The following is a 17,882-nucleotide window of genomic DNA, read 5'->3' on the forward strand; positions in this document are numbered from 1 at the left end:
CCCTACAATTTTCATATGCAGAAAAGGAATAATGATCTGTTCTTTGCACCATACAGAAAAACTAACTCACAATAGATCATAACCCTAAAATAAAAACCTAAAACTATAACACTTCCTTAGAAAAACACAGAGAAAAATCTTTTATGACCTTTAATTGTTGGGCAAAATTTCTTAGATTCAACACCAAAAGTATGACTTGGTAAAAAGAAAAACCTCATTACCACTAAGGAATTACATTCTTCAAAATACACTCTTAAGAAAATTAAGGGACAATACATAGATGGGAGGCTACATTTGCGAAATATATAACTGATGAAGAACTGATATCCAGAATTAACGTAGAAATTTCAAATCTCAATTCTAATACAATATACTCCCCAAATGGAAAAACTTATGAGGACTCACTGAAGAAGAGCATAAAAAGAAACTCGACATCATTATTAACTAAGAAAATGAAAATAAAATCCATAATGAGATGCCATTACAAGCCATCATAAAGGGTTTTAAAGAAAATAACAAATACCAAGTTCTGTTGAGGATGAAGAACAACTAGAAAGCTAATACAGTACTCGTGTGGATTTATAATGGTACAGCCATTTGAGCAAATGATTTCTGAGTCTTATATAAAAGTAATAATATAATTACCTGATGACCCAGCAATTTCACTTCTACATATTACAAAATAAAACAAAACATATTCACATGAAATATTTTGCAAATCTTTATGATGACTTAATTTCTATTCACCAAAAACTAGAAAATCCCAAATGTAATTCAAAGGGTGTATGAATACACAAACTGTTGCATATTCATAAAGATGGAATACTATTCAGAAATACAAAGACATGAATTCTTGGCACACTTGTAATATGAGTAATTATAGAATACTTTATGCTAATTTTATAAGCAAAATTCAGAAGGCAACATGAGAATGATTTCATTTGTGTGACTTTCTAGGAAAGCAAAACTACAGCAGCAGAACACAGACACATGGATATCATAAGACAAGTTGGTAATCAGCTTTGAGTGGTAAATTACCATGATAGGTAGCCAGCCTCCAAGAGAAGCTGAGTTATCCAACTGTATTTCCTATTATCATGGTTGTGTCTCATTGTGTTCCATTTAATGCTTTTATTTTACATAGGCATATGACATACATCATCACAGTGCATTTTGCTAAAAGTTAACGTCAAAGACAATATTTGATTTGTGACTTGAAATATTAGCTAGCAATGTCAAAATGATTTTTTAAGTTATACTTGAATTTTTAACTATTCTATATTTTTGCTTCAAATAGTATGGCTAATCCTTACTCCTGAGCAATAATTTCTGGATATAACCATTTTTTAATAGAGTCATCTTTCACTGTGTTTTTGAAAGGCTATTGCAGAAAGGCCCGGTCTGTGATTGGGCCTCTGATAGCTCCTGTCTAAGTCAGCACAAAAGAATGATCAAAGACAAAACCAAAAATCCTATTTGTCGATATAAAATGTGAATTTTATAGAACATGGTAACATAACCTCAGTTAATTCTCAGTAGTGTTTTGAGGATTATTAGGTCATTGTGAAGTTTTAAAAAATACCTCAGGAAAAGTAGAACTGGTTATAATTTTGCAGCATAGGTTTTTATTTTTAATAAATAGTCTTTTTAAGAACTTTAAATGATTCCTTATGATGGTTGTAGTAGAAAATTTAACAGATACTGTAAAGCTAGAGCTCAAGAGATTTTGCTTGCTTGGGATTTTGATTATCATATTTTTTTCCTTAAACTTTTTTTCTTAAAAAGACCTTGTACAAGATAGAACTTACATTTCAAATTCAAGGGAAAAGTACATTATTTATTTAAACAGTTGTATTTGAAGAAAAACTGTATTTGAGTGCAAATCTGAAAAATTGCATTATGTGAAAATGAGATGCATGTCAAATGGTTACTCTATCTTTAATTTTAACAGGAATATTTATAATGCATAAAATTGTAAACAGCATATACTATAATGTATTTAATATATAAAAATATTTACTGTCAAATTCAAAGTACAAATGTAATCGTGAGGTGGACTATCAAACTTTAGAAAGCAATAAATTTTTAAGCATTTTACCAATATCCCTTTTATGCCAAGGGGTGATATGCTGATATTGAACTGGCTTTATCTTTATCTTTTCTTTAAAGCTAATTCCAAAAGTTTCTCCGTAAAATAATTTGTTATTCTATATTAATATTTTTCCAGGTGCTCTATAAGTTGAATTTGAATATTAAATTTTCAATCCAAACTTTCACTACTTCTCACATAATACGCTTTTATTCTATTATAAAACTTTTGACTTTATTAAGAATTTAATGCTCATTAATGAGAGAATAGAAATTATAAAAGGTGAGAACGAATTCCTCTTTATTGTTGTGGAATTCAAACCGCTATAAAGCATTTTGTAAAACAGGCATTTTCTTACAATGTAAAACACAGTAATTTCATACAATTTAGTACTCATGCTCCTTGTGATTTACCCAACTGATTAGAAAGTTTGTATTCATATAGTAACATGCATGCGAGTGTTTACAGTGCTTCATTCAGAATCACCCCAAACTAAAATAATGCAGATGTCCTTCAACAGATTAAACTATGGTTTATCAATCCAATGAAATATTATTTATAGAAAAAATATGTGCACAATTAAGCCACCACAAAGGGACATGAATCAAACTTAAGCATATATTCGAAACAAAAAAAAAATGGCAATCTTAAAAGGCTATATACTACAAGATTTCAATTGTAGAATATTTTGGAAAAGACAAAGCTATAAAAATTATATTTGAAAAAAGATGAGAATTTTTCTAGAGTTTAGAAAAAGGAGGCAATGTTTGAATATGTAAAGCGCCTAGAATCGTTTATGGTGGTGAAGCTATTCTGACTGGTACTATAATGGTGGATGCACAAAATTATACCTTTGTCAAGGCCTATGGAACTTTACAGCAGAAAGAGTGAACCTTAACTTATGCAATTAAAAAATCATGTAGGAGGTCAGGGAATAAGAGTTGAAAATACAGATTATGACAAAAGAATCTAAATACATTATAAATGCATGAAACAACTTCAATGAAGGTACGCGTGAAAGGTTCATATTCTAAGTAATGTCGGAAAAAAGTGGAATCTGTAAGACTAAAGGTAAAATAAAATGTTCATGAGCACTGTAGTCTAGTTAATAAAGTCATTTCTCACATGATAGTGTTACCAATTGTGATACCGTAACCTGGAATTAAACAGTGTAGTAAATATATGGTGGGTAGTGAAAGCCAGATTTCTCAGTGTCAGTAATGGGAGGTTACTGATAAGCAAGAGGAGGAGGCTGGAATGTGTCATGCAGTAATGGATTAGACTTGGAGACATCAGTATGAACACATATATTTAACTTAATATAGTTTAAATGGTTACATATAAATATAATTATAGATATCTGTATATACATGAGTTAGTATACCTCCCAGCTCTTGGCGTCTAATACCATTATCCAATAAAAGAAAATAGGGCTTTTTGGACAAATGTACTTTCTGCCTCTGACTAGGCAGAAAAGTTACAAGATGAAGCTGAAATATCTTTTAATGAGAAAGAAAGAAGGAAAGAAAGAGAAAGAAAAAGAAAGAAAGAAAGAAAGAAAGAAAGAAAGAAAGAAAGAAAGAAAGAAAGAAAGAAAGAAAGAAGAAAGAAAGAGAGAGAAAGAAAAGAAAGAAAGAAAGAAAGAAAGAAAAGAAAGAAAGAAAAAAGAAAGAAAGAAAGAAAGAAAGAAAGAAAGAAAGAAAGAAAGAAAGAAAGAAAGAAAGAAAAAAGAAAGAAAGAAAGAGAAAGAAAAGAAAGAAAGAGAAAGAAAGAAAGAAAGAAAGAAAGAAAGAAAGAAAGAAAGAAAGAAAGAAAGAAAGAAAGAAAAAGAAAGAAAGAAAAGAAAGAAAGAAAGAAAGAAAGAAAGAAAGAAAGGAGGGAGGGAGGGAGGGAGGGAGGGAGGGAGGGAGGGAGGGAGGGAAGGAAGGAAGGAAGGAAGGAAGGAAGGAAGGAAGGAAGGAAGGAAGGAAGGAAGGAAGGAAGGAAGGAAGGGGAAGGAAAGGAAAGGAAAGCAGAGGAAAGGAAAGGAAAGGAAAGGAGAAGGAAGGAAGGAAGGAAGGAAGGAAGGAAGAAAGGGAGGGAGGGAAGGAAGGAAAGAGGGAAGGAAGGAAGGAGAAAAAAAGAAAAGAAAAAAGAAAAGAAAAGAAGGAAGGAAAGAGGGAAGGAAGGAAGGAAAGAGGTAAGGAAGGAAGGAAGGGCAAAAATAGAAAATGATGGGTGGGATTGTAAACTGGTTCAACCATTGTGGAAAACAGTATGGCGATTCCTCAAGGATCTAGAACTAGAAATACCATATGACCAAGCCATCCCATTACTGGGGATATACCCAAAGGATTATAAATCATGTTGCTATAAAGACACATGCACACGTATGTTTATTGTGGCACTATTCACAATAGCAAAGACTTGGAATCAACCCAAATGTCCATCAGTGACAGACTGGATTAAGAAAATGTGGCACATATACACCATGGAATACTATGCAGCCATAAAAAAGGATGAGTTCATGTCCTTTGTAGGAACATGGATGCAGCTGGAAACCATCATTCTCAGCAAACTATCACAAGAACAGAAAACCAAACACTGCATATTCTCACTCATAGGTGGGAACTGAACAATGAAATCACTTGGACTCTGGGAGGGGAACATCGCACACCTGGGCCTATTATGGGGAGGGGGGAGGGGGGAGGGAAGGCATTGGGAATTATACCTGATGTAAATGACGAGTTGATGGGTGCTGATGAATTGATGGGTGCAGCACACCAACATGGCACAAGTATACATATGTAACAAACCTGCACATTGTGCACATGTACCCTAGAATTTAAAGTATAATTTAAAAAAATAGAAAATGATGGTGTATTCAGAGACACAGGAGCCAACTAAAAGTTTGTTTAATGTTCAAAGCTTGAAAAATTTCAACAACATTATAAATATCATAGTATTGAATTATACTGTAATGTATAAAATATCCATGAGTACATGCTGATATATAAATAAATGATTAATAAATAAATAATTGAGAAAAATTGTTTAAAGAGACAAATTTTCCATGAAGAAGTCCAACTAATTTATATAGGTACTCCACACTCAAGGAGGTGTAGACTTACCAACTCCATCCTCATAAGTATTGACTAAGCATAGTAATTTTCTTCCAAAGGCTACATTATGAAAAGGGTGGGGGTGAAAAAGGATAACTTTTCATTGGATAAATTTGACTAACCAACTTCAGCCAAGTAATCAAAGTTAATATCATAATAGTAAATGATGATGATGGTATGTACTCTTGATATGATGTGTAAGGCACTTCATCTCTGTGGTCTTCTCAAGAAAACATAATCACTGTAAAATCATCAGAAAAACATCTTACAAATCCCACTGGAGGGGAATTCAACAAAATGCCTCTACCACTCAAAATTATCAAGGTCATCGAACACAAGGGAAATAAAAGAAATTGTCATAGTCAAGAGGAGACAAAAGACACATAAAGACTAAATAGAATGTCATATCTTGGAGGGGACCCTGGAACATAAAAAGGATAGTAGTAAAAACTAAGAAAGTCTAAATAAATTATGAACTTTAGTTAATCATAATATGTCTATATTTGTTGATGTGGTAACAATATTAATATTGATTGTACTAAATGTCTCATATAAATATGTTAATAATGGGGCAACTGACTGTAGAGAACATGAGAACTCTCTCAGTATTTCTCTCCAAATTACTTTGTCAATTTGAAACTGCTTTAAAGTAAAACAAGTTTTTTTCAAAAGGTTAGAAGAGACAAATAGAAGGGAAACATGGGCCAAGTAAATCATAGATTTTGGTCTACATGGACACCTTGAGTCATACATTTATTTCTAAGGTTACGAACAAATATTATTAAAAGGAATACTTGATATCTGCTATATTAATTGATTCAAGAAGGAACATAATTTTCAGTGGTATATATCTTGTTGCATTTTTCAAAAGTATAAAATACATTGGGGGACTAAAGGTATGATAGCTCTTTTCCACATTTTTCCCCAAATGGAAATGTAGGATATTTTATATAATTTTTGAATAAAAATGTGAAACAGCAATTACTCTCACAAAAACCTTGATCTAAAATTTTATATGGGAAAAAAGCTGTAGATCCCAGAGAGAAAAAAAAATGCTTAATGTAGTTACTTTAAAAAATAAGACCAATTTAAATTCAAGAAGATAAAAATAAATATTGGCGTTTAAAATCAGAGATAAATTCTTAGAGAAGTTGTGAATATTTTTCTAAGGAAGAATTTGATTGCAAAAGAGATAAAACTATTCAAGTGAATGGGATTCATCATGTATATACACTCATCACTGAATCTAAGGGAACTTTGTACAAGCAGAGAGAGTCCAGAATCATTAGAAGCTGGCATTCGTGAAACATTTTCTAGTACTTCCTTTCCTACTTCAGTATTTGCTGCTTTCAGCACAAAACCATGTGCAACTTTTGTATACTCATTGGACATTTTAAAATACATCATTTTAATGTTGACTGGTCTTAGAGGCATCAATCATCTCTACCTGATGAGCTTTCCTTCACCAGATCCACTTGCCTTTTTCTACCTATGCAAAAAAATTTTATTTTATTTTATTAAAGTAGTAGAGAGGAGATGGGGAGTAAGAGAGAGAATATGAAGAATATTATTACATTTCAGTAGCAGATATTTAAACAAAAGTTTAAGTGCGAGTTAATGATCCACATAACAGATATGTTTGGAATCCAGATTCAGGTCCAGACTAAAGTCATGATCTTTTTTCATTTAGAATACATGATTTCCAATTCAATGTTGCCCATTATTAGAATAGCTTCCTGTTTCATCTGAAGACTTTCCCTCCTGTGATAACTCATAAGATTCAAGAGGCATTACATAGTCCAAAATGTTATGTAGTTAAATTTTATTTGCCTCTGAACACAATAATCTACGGATGTACTCCAGGACTCATTTCCCCTTGATAGCCAAAGTCCATTACCACAGACAACCCCTTTCTCAGATGTCTGTAAAAAGTCAGAGGAAAGTGACTGTGTATTAAGGACTCTCAAGTTTCCAGTTTTTTGTTTTGTTTTTGTTTGTTTGTTTGTTTTTTGTTTTTTTTAAATTTACCCCTACATGACAGGTAAAAGGTCTGCCATGTCTCTTTCCTTTACCATCAACCCTTACCCAAAGCTGTCCATAGCATGTGGCTCAAACAGGCAAACTCTTGCGGGTGGGTGTTGGGGAGGTAGTTGTTCCAGAGAGCTCAGTTCTAGAAGAAAGGTCTTCCCTTTCTTTTCTGTGGCTTCCACACCCATCTGATGTCTGGTTGTCTCATCTACAGCATTGGTCTGTTACAAATTATTCAATCTACAGAAAACGGAGATTCTAAAAGAAAAGAAATTACTAAAAAATATTCTGTGTGAAAATGTATACAAACTGTAAGCAATTCATGGATTATAACAAACAGCAGAGCTGTGTAACCAACAGTGAAGAAATAAAATATTACCTGTACCACATAGTTCTCTCCTCCGCCTCCTCCCAGTTTCTACCAATCTAACATTTCTACAGCTAATTGAAATGTTTTCAGCTTCTTTTATATTCAAACTTCAGGAATTTTTGAAGTGAAATAAGTTACACAGTTATGTGAATAAAATTATACACTGTGCATTTTTAGTCCAGTTGACTTCTTTATTCAGCATTATGTCAGTGAGATTTATCGAGCTAGTCGCACGGTGTTAAGTTTGTACATTTTTACTACTGTATAGTATTTTGTTGTATAAACACGTAAGAGATTATTTATCCATTATATGGTTAATGGATAATTGGGTTTTTTCCCACATTGGCTCTGTGAATATTCATGAACATATTTTTACACTGCTATGACTTTCTTACAACTTTGCAGTGCGTCTACCTAAGATCATTCGTTTCAGAGGCATGCTCTTCAATCCTTCAGCACTGACATTAACACAAGGTTTCTGCAAACAAATTATGTTTTCTTATGTGGGGGAGAGGGGTAGTCTAACTAGTTTGCCTTTATTTTGAAGAATTTCTTTTTCTGGAAATAGAATTCTGTGCCATATCATGTTATTGACATCCCTAGATATTTTACCAACTATCTAATAAAGTGAACTATCAATATGTGCTCAAGTAAGCTATCAATTACTACTAACACAAAATGAAGTTGTTTTTGAGCCTTAAGACAGGTTAATGACAGCTGGAATTTACTTTTCAGTGGAGGTCTGTGTAAATAATTACTTTGGTAAAATACAAAATGTATTTTACGAAGTGCCAAAATGTCATTTCCAGGAAAACCAGACAATAATTAGACTATTATTTGCTTTTACAAATTGAGTTATATTCAGTTATATATTAACACGAATTTTGTTCATCTCTGTATCATGCTTAGAGGTATTTGGTTATGGTTTCTATAAAATAATTAAAAACTTCAGAGAACCAGAAAGCCTGTATTTTGATTTGATAATTTGCTTTTTCAAATCAAATTATCACAACAGTCATTTTTCTGTTGTGAAGTTGAATTGAGATGTATTAGAACTTTCATTTAAATTTAAAAATGGTTATTTTATGCAAATTAATTCCTTCGATACCGTGTTTTTTAGAGACTTCCATCAGATTGAAACCTTTCTTTTCATGTGAACATGTTGTGTCCCATAGAGAGAAGCTGACCTAAAATTATACATTATCAACCTATATGCTCTTTTTGTATTGAAACTGCTATACCTAGAAAAAAAAGATGATGACCACTTTGTGTTAGGACTTTTTTGGTTCATCAAAACAAGATCAAAACTACATATAATATTGTATTAAAAACAACAACCGTAACACTCACCCATTCGCTCACCTGAGTATATTATGTATGCAAAGCCATGGGTAAATTTATCCTTAGGGATGGTTAAAACCCATGTGCACAGACACTGGTAAAAATCACTTTCTCTTTTTTTTTTTTTTTTTTTTTCATCCATGCTCTTTCTGAATATCACCTTCATTCACGAAAATTGGCTGTCTGAAAGAAACTAGTTACTCCTGGCTTACCTCCTTACAACTTTTAAATGAGAGTTGGCAGTTGTCTATAAATCTAACTAGAATAGCATCTAGAAATAATTCTAATGTCCCAGCTTGTTATCTCTATACCAATTGCTGTATGTGGTGGAGTATTACAATTGTTTTAAATGTGGCCAGCTGCCCATTTCTGAAGCCAAGGAGTAACTGATAAGCCTCAACAGGATCACATGGTTGGAATGAGAAAGAATTCGATTCTCATAAAAGAGGGAGGCTTTTATCTGACTAATCAGAAAAAGAAATGTATACATATTGTACACAGTAACTACTAATTACAGTATTTGCACTGAGAATTATCCTAAGGCACAATTACAGTTTCCACATTTAGAAATGGCTTTATGAGAGATTGAACTTATTTAAAATGACTGGGTAATTTTAAGAGGATCCTCTACCAGTAGACATAAAATCACATTAATGCCTGGGTTCCAATATTTCAGGCTTTTCTGTTTTATGTTCTTCTTTTATACTTTTCTCACAATCACATTTTTCCCCATTATCATGATAAATCTCAATAGAAATCAAGAAAATTGAGTGAATGTCATGATAGTCAACTTACCACTGACTATAATGATCTATAAGAAACTGACTTCAGAGTAAAACATGGTCCTACCTGGCATGAGCCCTTAGATATTACCTTTGTTGTTGTGCCCAACAGGAGTATGATTTTATTTTTTCTTTCCACTTCTGTCTACTTCTGGAACAAAGTTGTGAAGTGTCACAGGTGAGTGCTGTTCCCATCATCTTATTTTGCCAATGACAGAAAAGTGAAAATGGTAAAGAGGAGAAGCCAGTGGTGGGGAGGTGTGGTAAGAAAGCAGGACTAAAGAGAATATGGAGCAACATTATGTGAAAAACTGATGAAAAGTAAGAGCCAAGATCTTGTGCCTACCCTGGAATGACCTTTCAGAAACAGGCTATAAAAGTCAGTTCACCTTTAATAATGATCTACTACATGGCACAAAATTTTGAAAAGACCTTCAAGGATGTACAGTGACAAAAGCCTATGAGATAGGTTAAGCTCAGCTGTCATCTCCCATGATATTTTTCTGCAGACTTGCTTTCCATAGTGAAGAACTGCATTAACTTATTTTGTTGAATTCACATATGCTGATACAACTTTATAGGAGCTGAGATATAGTCCCACACAGGAATTTTCATAATGAAAAGGGGCAATTTTCCATATCAATAAGATGCATAGTAAGAAAAATGACTTGCACAAACTAATTTAATTTTGCAAGTTACTAGTGCTGGACATTTATATTTAAACCTGAAAGATTATTCTGTAACGTAAGTTTATTAATTTAAAATGTAAAAGATTTCTACCTAAAAATAAGTTTTTAAATTAAAATAAATTTTTCACAAGAAGCTATTCACTTATTCTCACTGGCTTAAGGCATTTTTTAAAAAATGAAAAAAAAAAAAAAGATTTACAGACTCTATAAATGTGTGAATTGAACAGAATATGAATTTAATTTTACCATCCCATAGTATAGTTGTGGCTTAAAGAACATTATTTCATAGGCTGGAGAAATCCGAATTTCCCTTGTATATTATCATAAATGTGCATGGTTTTTATCACCAGTTTATGAAGTGTAATTGCTAAAAGTGTCAGAAATTCTTTATATTTATATCTGAACAAGTACATTAATAGTCTATGTATATTAGGCAATGAAAAGGAATAAAGATGTAAAAAAATAGCTAATATGGGTCTAAAGATTCTAGTATATAAAATTATATACAAAACTATAAAAATGTTGTAGAAAAGTATTACCCACTTCATAAAATCCAAAGAATGCTATTCTCACCTCCCAGAATCTCATAACCACTATTTACCTAAAAGTTTTTAACAGAGAAATCCATACACACCAAAAATGATAAAATAATGACACATTTAAAAGTAAACCTAAATTCAGATTTTTTTTCCTTCTCAGTGTGGTATTCTTATTGAGAGTTTACTGTATATTAAGGGTTTTATATACATTCTCCCAACTAATCCTCATTTCAAAGGGAATTTATATTTTAATCTTCAATTCTGAGAAAATGAAATAAAGGCTTAGACAGACTAAACTGTTTCCCCCCTCCCAGAAAACAAAAACAAGACTATTTAATGACTGGTTCTGAGTCCATTTTTCCCTAATTTCAAAGCTGATGTTTTTAACTTTTTACTGTAAATGTTTCTACTGCTTGTATTCTACTTACATTTGATTAACACTGAACCTGAAATGTATCCATAGAATATTCAGACACTATAATGAAGTTTACTTTGCAAAACTCAAAATTCAGTTTATCTGTCTCTTTGAAAAAGCTGAAACCCTAATATTTGGCATCAATCTTTGGGAATGTTTTCATTCACACATGCTTTTGCTCATAAATCAATTAATAAAATTGTATTAAGCTTCAACTATACTCTAAGTCCTGTTTTTAGGTATATTTGATACAGTTGGAAAAACAAATAAACAAAAATCCATGCCCTAGTGGAAATACCACTATGGAAGACAGAGATAGGCAATAAATTAAATAAATATATCATTTAAATGGCGAAAGATGTCATGGAGAAAAGTAATGTTTAAGTATAAAAAGTGCAGCAGGCTATATTAGAATTGCAATTTTCAATGGAGGCCTTAGAGAAATCCTCACAAAGGAAATGAGCAAAGACATAAGTATGATCACTAGGGAGTCAGGTAGAAAACAATGGAAGGAATATTTCAGGCAAAGGGTCTACAAGTATAAAGGCGCTGAGGTTCAAATGTATGTGAAGTAGTCAATGAACAGCCAGGTGGCCAGTGGGGCTAGTGCAGAGAAAATAGAATAAAAAACACTGGAAGATGGAGTTAGGTGGAAAGGACATCAGAGGCATCAGGCTTTGAATTCTAGCTTTACTTTGAATGAAATGAAAGGAACTGGAAGATATTGAGCAGAAGTGTGACATGGTCTGATTCAAATTTTTGAAGGATGATGATCTGGTTACTCAGTTGAGGGGAAGGGGAAAGGCAGAGAGATCTCTTAGGATGTTGTGATGGTTAATATTCTGTCAACTTGGTTGGATTGAAGGATGCAGAGTATTATTCCGGGTGTGTCTGTGAAGGTGTTGCCAAAGGAGATTAACATTTGGGTCAGTGGACTGGGAGAGGCAGACCTACCCTTAATCTGGGTGCGCACCATCTAATCAGCTGCCAGGGTGACTTGAATAAAGCAGGCAGAAGTTGGAAAGAGCATTCTGGCTGAGTCTTCTGGTCATCTTTCTCCCGTGGTAGATGCTTCCTGCCCTCAAACATCGGACTCCAAGTCTGTCAGCTATTGGACTCTTAAACTTACACCAGTGATTTCCCAGGGGCTCTCAAGCCTTTGGCGACAGACCGAAGGTCACACTGTTGGCTTCCCTACTTTTGAGATTTTGGGACTCGAACTGGCTTCCTTGCTCCTCAGCTTGCAGACGGCCTATTGAGGGACTTCACCTTGTGATCGTGTGAGTCAATTCTCCTACTAAACTCCCCCTCATATATACATCTATCCTATTAGTTGTCTCACTTTAGAGAACCCTGAAAAATACAGACACAGAGGAGTTAATACCCAAAACTTAATTTTGTACATTCTAAGGTTAAGGTACTGACTAAAATACAGGTAGAAGTATTAAATAGAAAATTGAATATAAAATTTGGAGTTGAGGGGAGATTTCTGGGCCAGACATACAGCTTCAGGGGCAATAGTTAGTGAATGGTATGCAAAGTCCTCTGAGATTGGGTGAGATCTCTGCCTAGACTGAGCATTAGCAGAGAAGGTCATGGGTGGTTCTAACATAGGGTGGAAAAAGAAAGTATCAAAGGAGACTGAGAAGGAATAGCTACCAGGTAGGATGAAATGAAGGAAAATATGGAGTGTTGAAAACCAATACAATAAAAATGTTTCAATGAGGATTTAATGATAAGCTGTGCCAAATGTTGCTGGTTCATGAAGATAAGTGAAGACTGGGAACTTAAGATTGGATTTAGTAATGTAAATCTGAGTGTTGGCCTTGGCAATCAGCCTGTATGGAATGATGAGGAAAGTGTCTGAGGCAAGTGGATTTAAGAGAGATTGGTAGGAGCAAAATTGGAGACAGCAAGTATACAAAACTCTCTCAAGAAATTTTGCTGTAAAGGAAAACTAAAGGGGAAAGTAAGGTCAAGACAACATTTCTGTTGTTATTGCTTCTTTGTTTGTTTTAAGGAAAAAATCTTTTTTTCTTCCAGAATTAGAAAAAAAATGAAGCTGCAGGAGGGATAAAGGGGAAATGTAGGAGACAGTTCCTTGAACAAGTAGAGGCATGAAGCTGACCCAGGAGTGACAGCGTCTGCATTTATTAGGAGCATAGGCAGTTAAACCTGTAAAAAACTCCAAGAAAAAGTAAAAATACATGAGTGTAGGCAGATAGTTAGAGGTGCTGGTAGATACTTGCAAATGATCTCTAATTCTTTAAACGCTCTTTGTACATAGGAAGTGAGTTCACCAATTGAAAGGAGAAAGGAAAGAGTACTGGAATTTTAGAAGATGATTATTGGTGGTGAAATTATCATGAAGAATTATTAGAGAATGAACAGAAATGAGATAATATAACTGCTCCTTAAGGTTTCACTTGAGAGTAAGAGGCATGAATGAACAAGCATTGGCAGCAAAGTAGTGTTTCTTCCAGCCACATTCTGCTGCCAGCAGTGCAGTATAGGATAGACTGAGAGTTAGAGTTGCTGTTTTGTGAACATTGACTCCTAAAATTGCACTATTTATGGTTTGCTTAGAATAAAATATTTATGTTAAAAATTTTAAATAGAAATAATTCCAAATACTAGAGCTTTTCTAAATCATTTTAAAACATCGTATCTGAAAGTCTTGCTTGGTGGCATTTTCTGTTACACTCTACGTGTTGTCTCACCATAATAGAGAAAGAGAAATTTGCTCAATTGCTCTGTCAGAATCACTGGATCCCACCACAGAAAAACTATTGTATTCATTTAGGTTGTATTGTGAGATCCTGTTGCTCTGTTTCTTGGAGTATATATAAATTCATGATCACTTTAACTCTTATTTTCAACTCTGTAGAACATGGCAAGTTCAAGTGAAAGTTCTAGGATTTATTGAAATTGAATATATAATAAATAATATTTCTTAATATATGTCCATTATACTTTATTTTTTAAATTTCTTTTAAAAGAAACGGGATCAATGTGCAGAATGTGCAGGTTTGTTACATAAGTATACGGGTGCCATGGTGGTTTCCTGCATCTACTGACCTGTCCTCTAAGTTCCCTTCCCTAACCCTCCACCCCACTACAGGCCCTGGTGTGTGTTGTTCATGTGTTCTCATTGTTCAACTTCCAACTATGAATGAGAAAATGCAGTATTTGGTTTTCTGTTCCTCTGTTAGTTTGCTAAGGATGATGGCTTCCAGATTCATCCATGTGCCTGCAAAGAACATGATCTCATTCCTTTTTATAGCTGCATAGTATTCATGGTATATACGTACCACATTTTCTTTATCCAGTCTATCATTGATTGGCATTTGGGTTGGTTCCATGTCTTTGCTATTGTAAATAGTGCTGCAATAAACATAAGTGTGCAAGTGTCTTTATAGTAGAATGATTTATATTCCTTTGTGTATATACCTAGTTATGGGATTGCTGGGTCAAATGGTATTTCTGATTCTAGATCCTTAAGGTATCACCATACTGTTTTCCACAATGGTTGAACTAACTTACATTCTCACCAACAATGTAAAAGCATTCCTATGTCTCCACAGCCTCACCAGCATCTATTGTTTCCTGACTTTTTAATAATCAACATTCTGACTGGCGTGGTTTTGATTTGGATTTCTCTGATGATCAGTGATGTTGAGCTCTTTTTTAATATGTTGGTTGGCTGCATAAATGTCTTCTTTTGAGAAGTGTGTGTTCATATCCTTTGCCCAGTTTTTGATGGGGTTTGTTTTTTCTTGTAAATTTAAGTTCTTTGTGAAGTGTGGACATTAGACTTTCGTCAGATTGGTAGATTTCAAAAATTTTCTCCCATTCTGTAGGTTGCCTGTTCACTCTGATGATAGTTTCTTTTGCTGAGCAGAAGCCCTTTAGTTTAATTAGATCCTATTTATCAATTTTGGCTCTTGTTGCAATTGTTTTTGGCATTTTGTCATGAAGTCTTTGCCCATCCCTATCTCCTGAATGGTATTGCCTAGGTTTTCTTCTAGGGTTCTTATGGTTTTGGGTTTTACATTTAAGTCTTTAATCTATCCTGAGTTATGTTTTTATAAGGTGTAAGGAAGGGGTCTAGTTTCAGTTTTCTGCATATGGCTAGCCAGTTTTCCCAGAGCCATTTACTGAATAGGAGATCCTTTTCCCATTACTTGTTTTTGCCAGGTTTGGCAAAGATCAGATGGTTGTAGATTTGTGCTGTTATTTCTGAGGTCTCTGTTCTGCTCCATTTGTCTATATGTCTATGTTGGTCCCAGTACCATGCTGTTTTGGTTACTATAGCCTTGTAGTGTAGTTTGAAGTCAGGTTGAGTGATGCCTTCAGCTTTGTTCTTTTTGCTTAGGATTGTCTTGGCTATACAGGGTCTTTTTTATACCGTATGAAATTTAAAATGGATTTTTCTAATTCTGTGAAGAATGTCAATGGTGGTTTGATGAGAATAGCACTGAATCTATAAATTGCTTTCAGCACTATGGCCATATTCATGATATTTATTCTTTCTATCCATAATCATGGATTATTTGTGTTCTCTCTTATTTCCTTGAGCAGTGGTCCTTCACATCCATTGTTAGTTGTATTCCCATTGTAGCGATTCTGAATGGGAGTTCATTCATGATTTGGCTATCTGCTTGTCTCTTGTTGGTATAAAGGAATGCTTGTGAGTTTTGCACATTGATTTTGTATCCTGAGAATTTGCTGAAGTTGCTTATCAGTTTAAGTAGGTTTGGGGCTGAGATGATGGGGTATTCTAGATGCAAAATCATGTCATTTGCAAACAGAGACATTTGACTTCCTTTCTTTCTATTTGGATACAATATACTTCCTTCTCTTGCCTGATTGCCCTGGCCAGAACTTCCAATATTATGTTGAATAGGAATGGTGAGACAGGGTATGCTTGTCTTGTACTGGTTTTCTAAAGGAATGCTTCCAGCTTTTGCCCATTCAATATTATATTGGCTCTGAGTGTTTCATAAATAGCTCTTATTGTTTTTAGATATGTTCCATCAATACCTAGTTTATTGAACATTTTTAACATTAAGGGATGTTGAATTGTATCACAGGCCTTTTCTGCATCTATGGAGATAATCATGTGGTTTTTGTCTTTGGTTCTGTTTGTGTGATGGATTACTTTTATTGATTTGTGTATGTTGCACCATCCTTGCATCCCAAGGATGAATCTGACTTTATCATGGTGGATAAGTTTTTTGACGTGCTGCTGGATTTGGTTTGCCAGTATTTTATTAAGAATTTTTGCACTGATGTTCATCAGGGATATTGGCCTGAAGTTTTCTGTTTTTTTGTGTGTGTCTCTTCCTGGTTTTGGTATCAGGATGATGCTGGCTTCATAAAATGAGTTAAGGAAGAGTTCTTCCTTTTCAGTTCTTTGGAATAGTTTCAGAAGGAATGATACTAGCTCTTCTTTGTACCACTGGTAGAATTCTTCTGTGAATCTAGTGGTCCTGGGCTTTTTTTGGTTGGTAGGCTATTAGTTGCTGCCTCAATTTCAGAACTTGTTATTGATCTATTCAGGAATTCGACTTCTTCCTGGTTTAATCTTGGGAAGGTATATGTGTCCAGGAATTTATCAATTTTTTCTAGATTTTCTAGTTTATTTGCATAGAGGTATTTGTAGTATTCGCTGATGGTAGTATGTATTTCTGTGGGGTCAGTGGTGATATCCCCTTTTTTATATTCCTATTTGATTCTTCTCTCTTTTCTTCTTCATTAGTCTAGCTAGTGGTCTGTTTTGTTAATTTTTTCAAAAAAAAAGTAGCTCCTGGATTTATTGATTTTTTGGAGGGTTTTTTTGTCTCTCTATCTCCTTCAATTCTTATCTGATCTTAGTTATTTCTTGTCTTCTGCTAGCTTTTGGAAGAGTTTGTTTTTGCCTCTGTAGTTCTATTAATTGTGATGTTAGAGTGTCAATTTGAGATCTTTAAAGCTTTCTGACATGGGTATTTAGTGCTATGAATTTCCCTCTTAATGCTGTGTTAGTTGTGTCCCAGAGATTCTGGTATGTTTTTTCTCATTGGTTTCAAAGGACTTCTTGATTTCTGCCTTAATTTCATTATTTGCCCAGTAGTCATTAAGGAGCAGGTTGTTCAATTCTATGAAATTGTGTGGTTTTGAGTGAATTTCTTAATCCTGAGTTCTAATTTTATTTCACTCTGGTCTGAGAGACTGTTTTTTATGATTTCAATTATTTTGCATTTGCTGAGGACTGTTTTACTTCCAATTAGCTGGTTGATTTTAGAATAAGTGCCATGTGGCACTGGGAAGAATGTGTATTCTGTTGATTTGGAGTGGAGAGTTCTATAGAAGTCTTCTAGGTCCACTTAACCCAGAGCTAAGTTTAAGTCCTGAATATCCTTGTTAATTTTCTGTCTTGTTGATCTGTCTAATAGTGACAGTGGAGTGTTAAAGTTTCCCATTATTATTTTGTGAGAATTTAAGTCTCTTTTTAAGCCTCTAAAAACTTGTTTTATGAATCTGGGT

Source organism: Macaca thibetana, chromosome 5, assembly GCF_024542745.1.
Source record: "Macaca thibetana thibetana isolate TM-01 chromosome 5, ASM2454274v1, whole genome shotgun sequence".
In the NCBI taxonomy this organism is placed as follows: Eukaryota; Metazoa; Chordata; class Mammalia; order Primates; family Cercopithecidae; genus Macaca; species Macaca thibetana.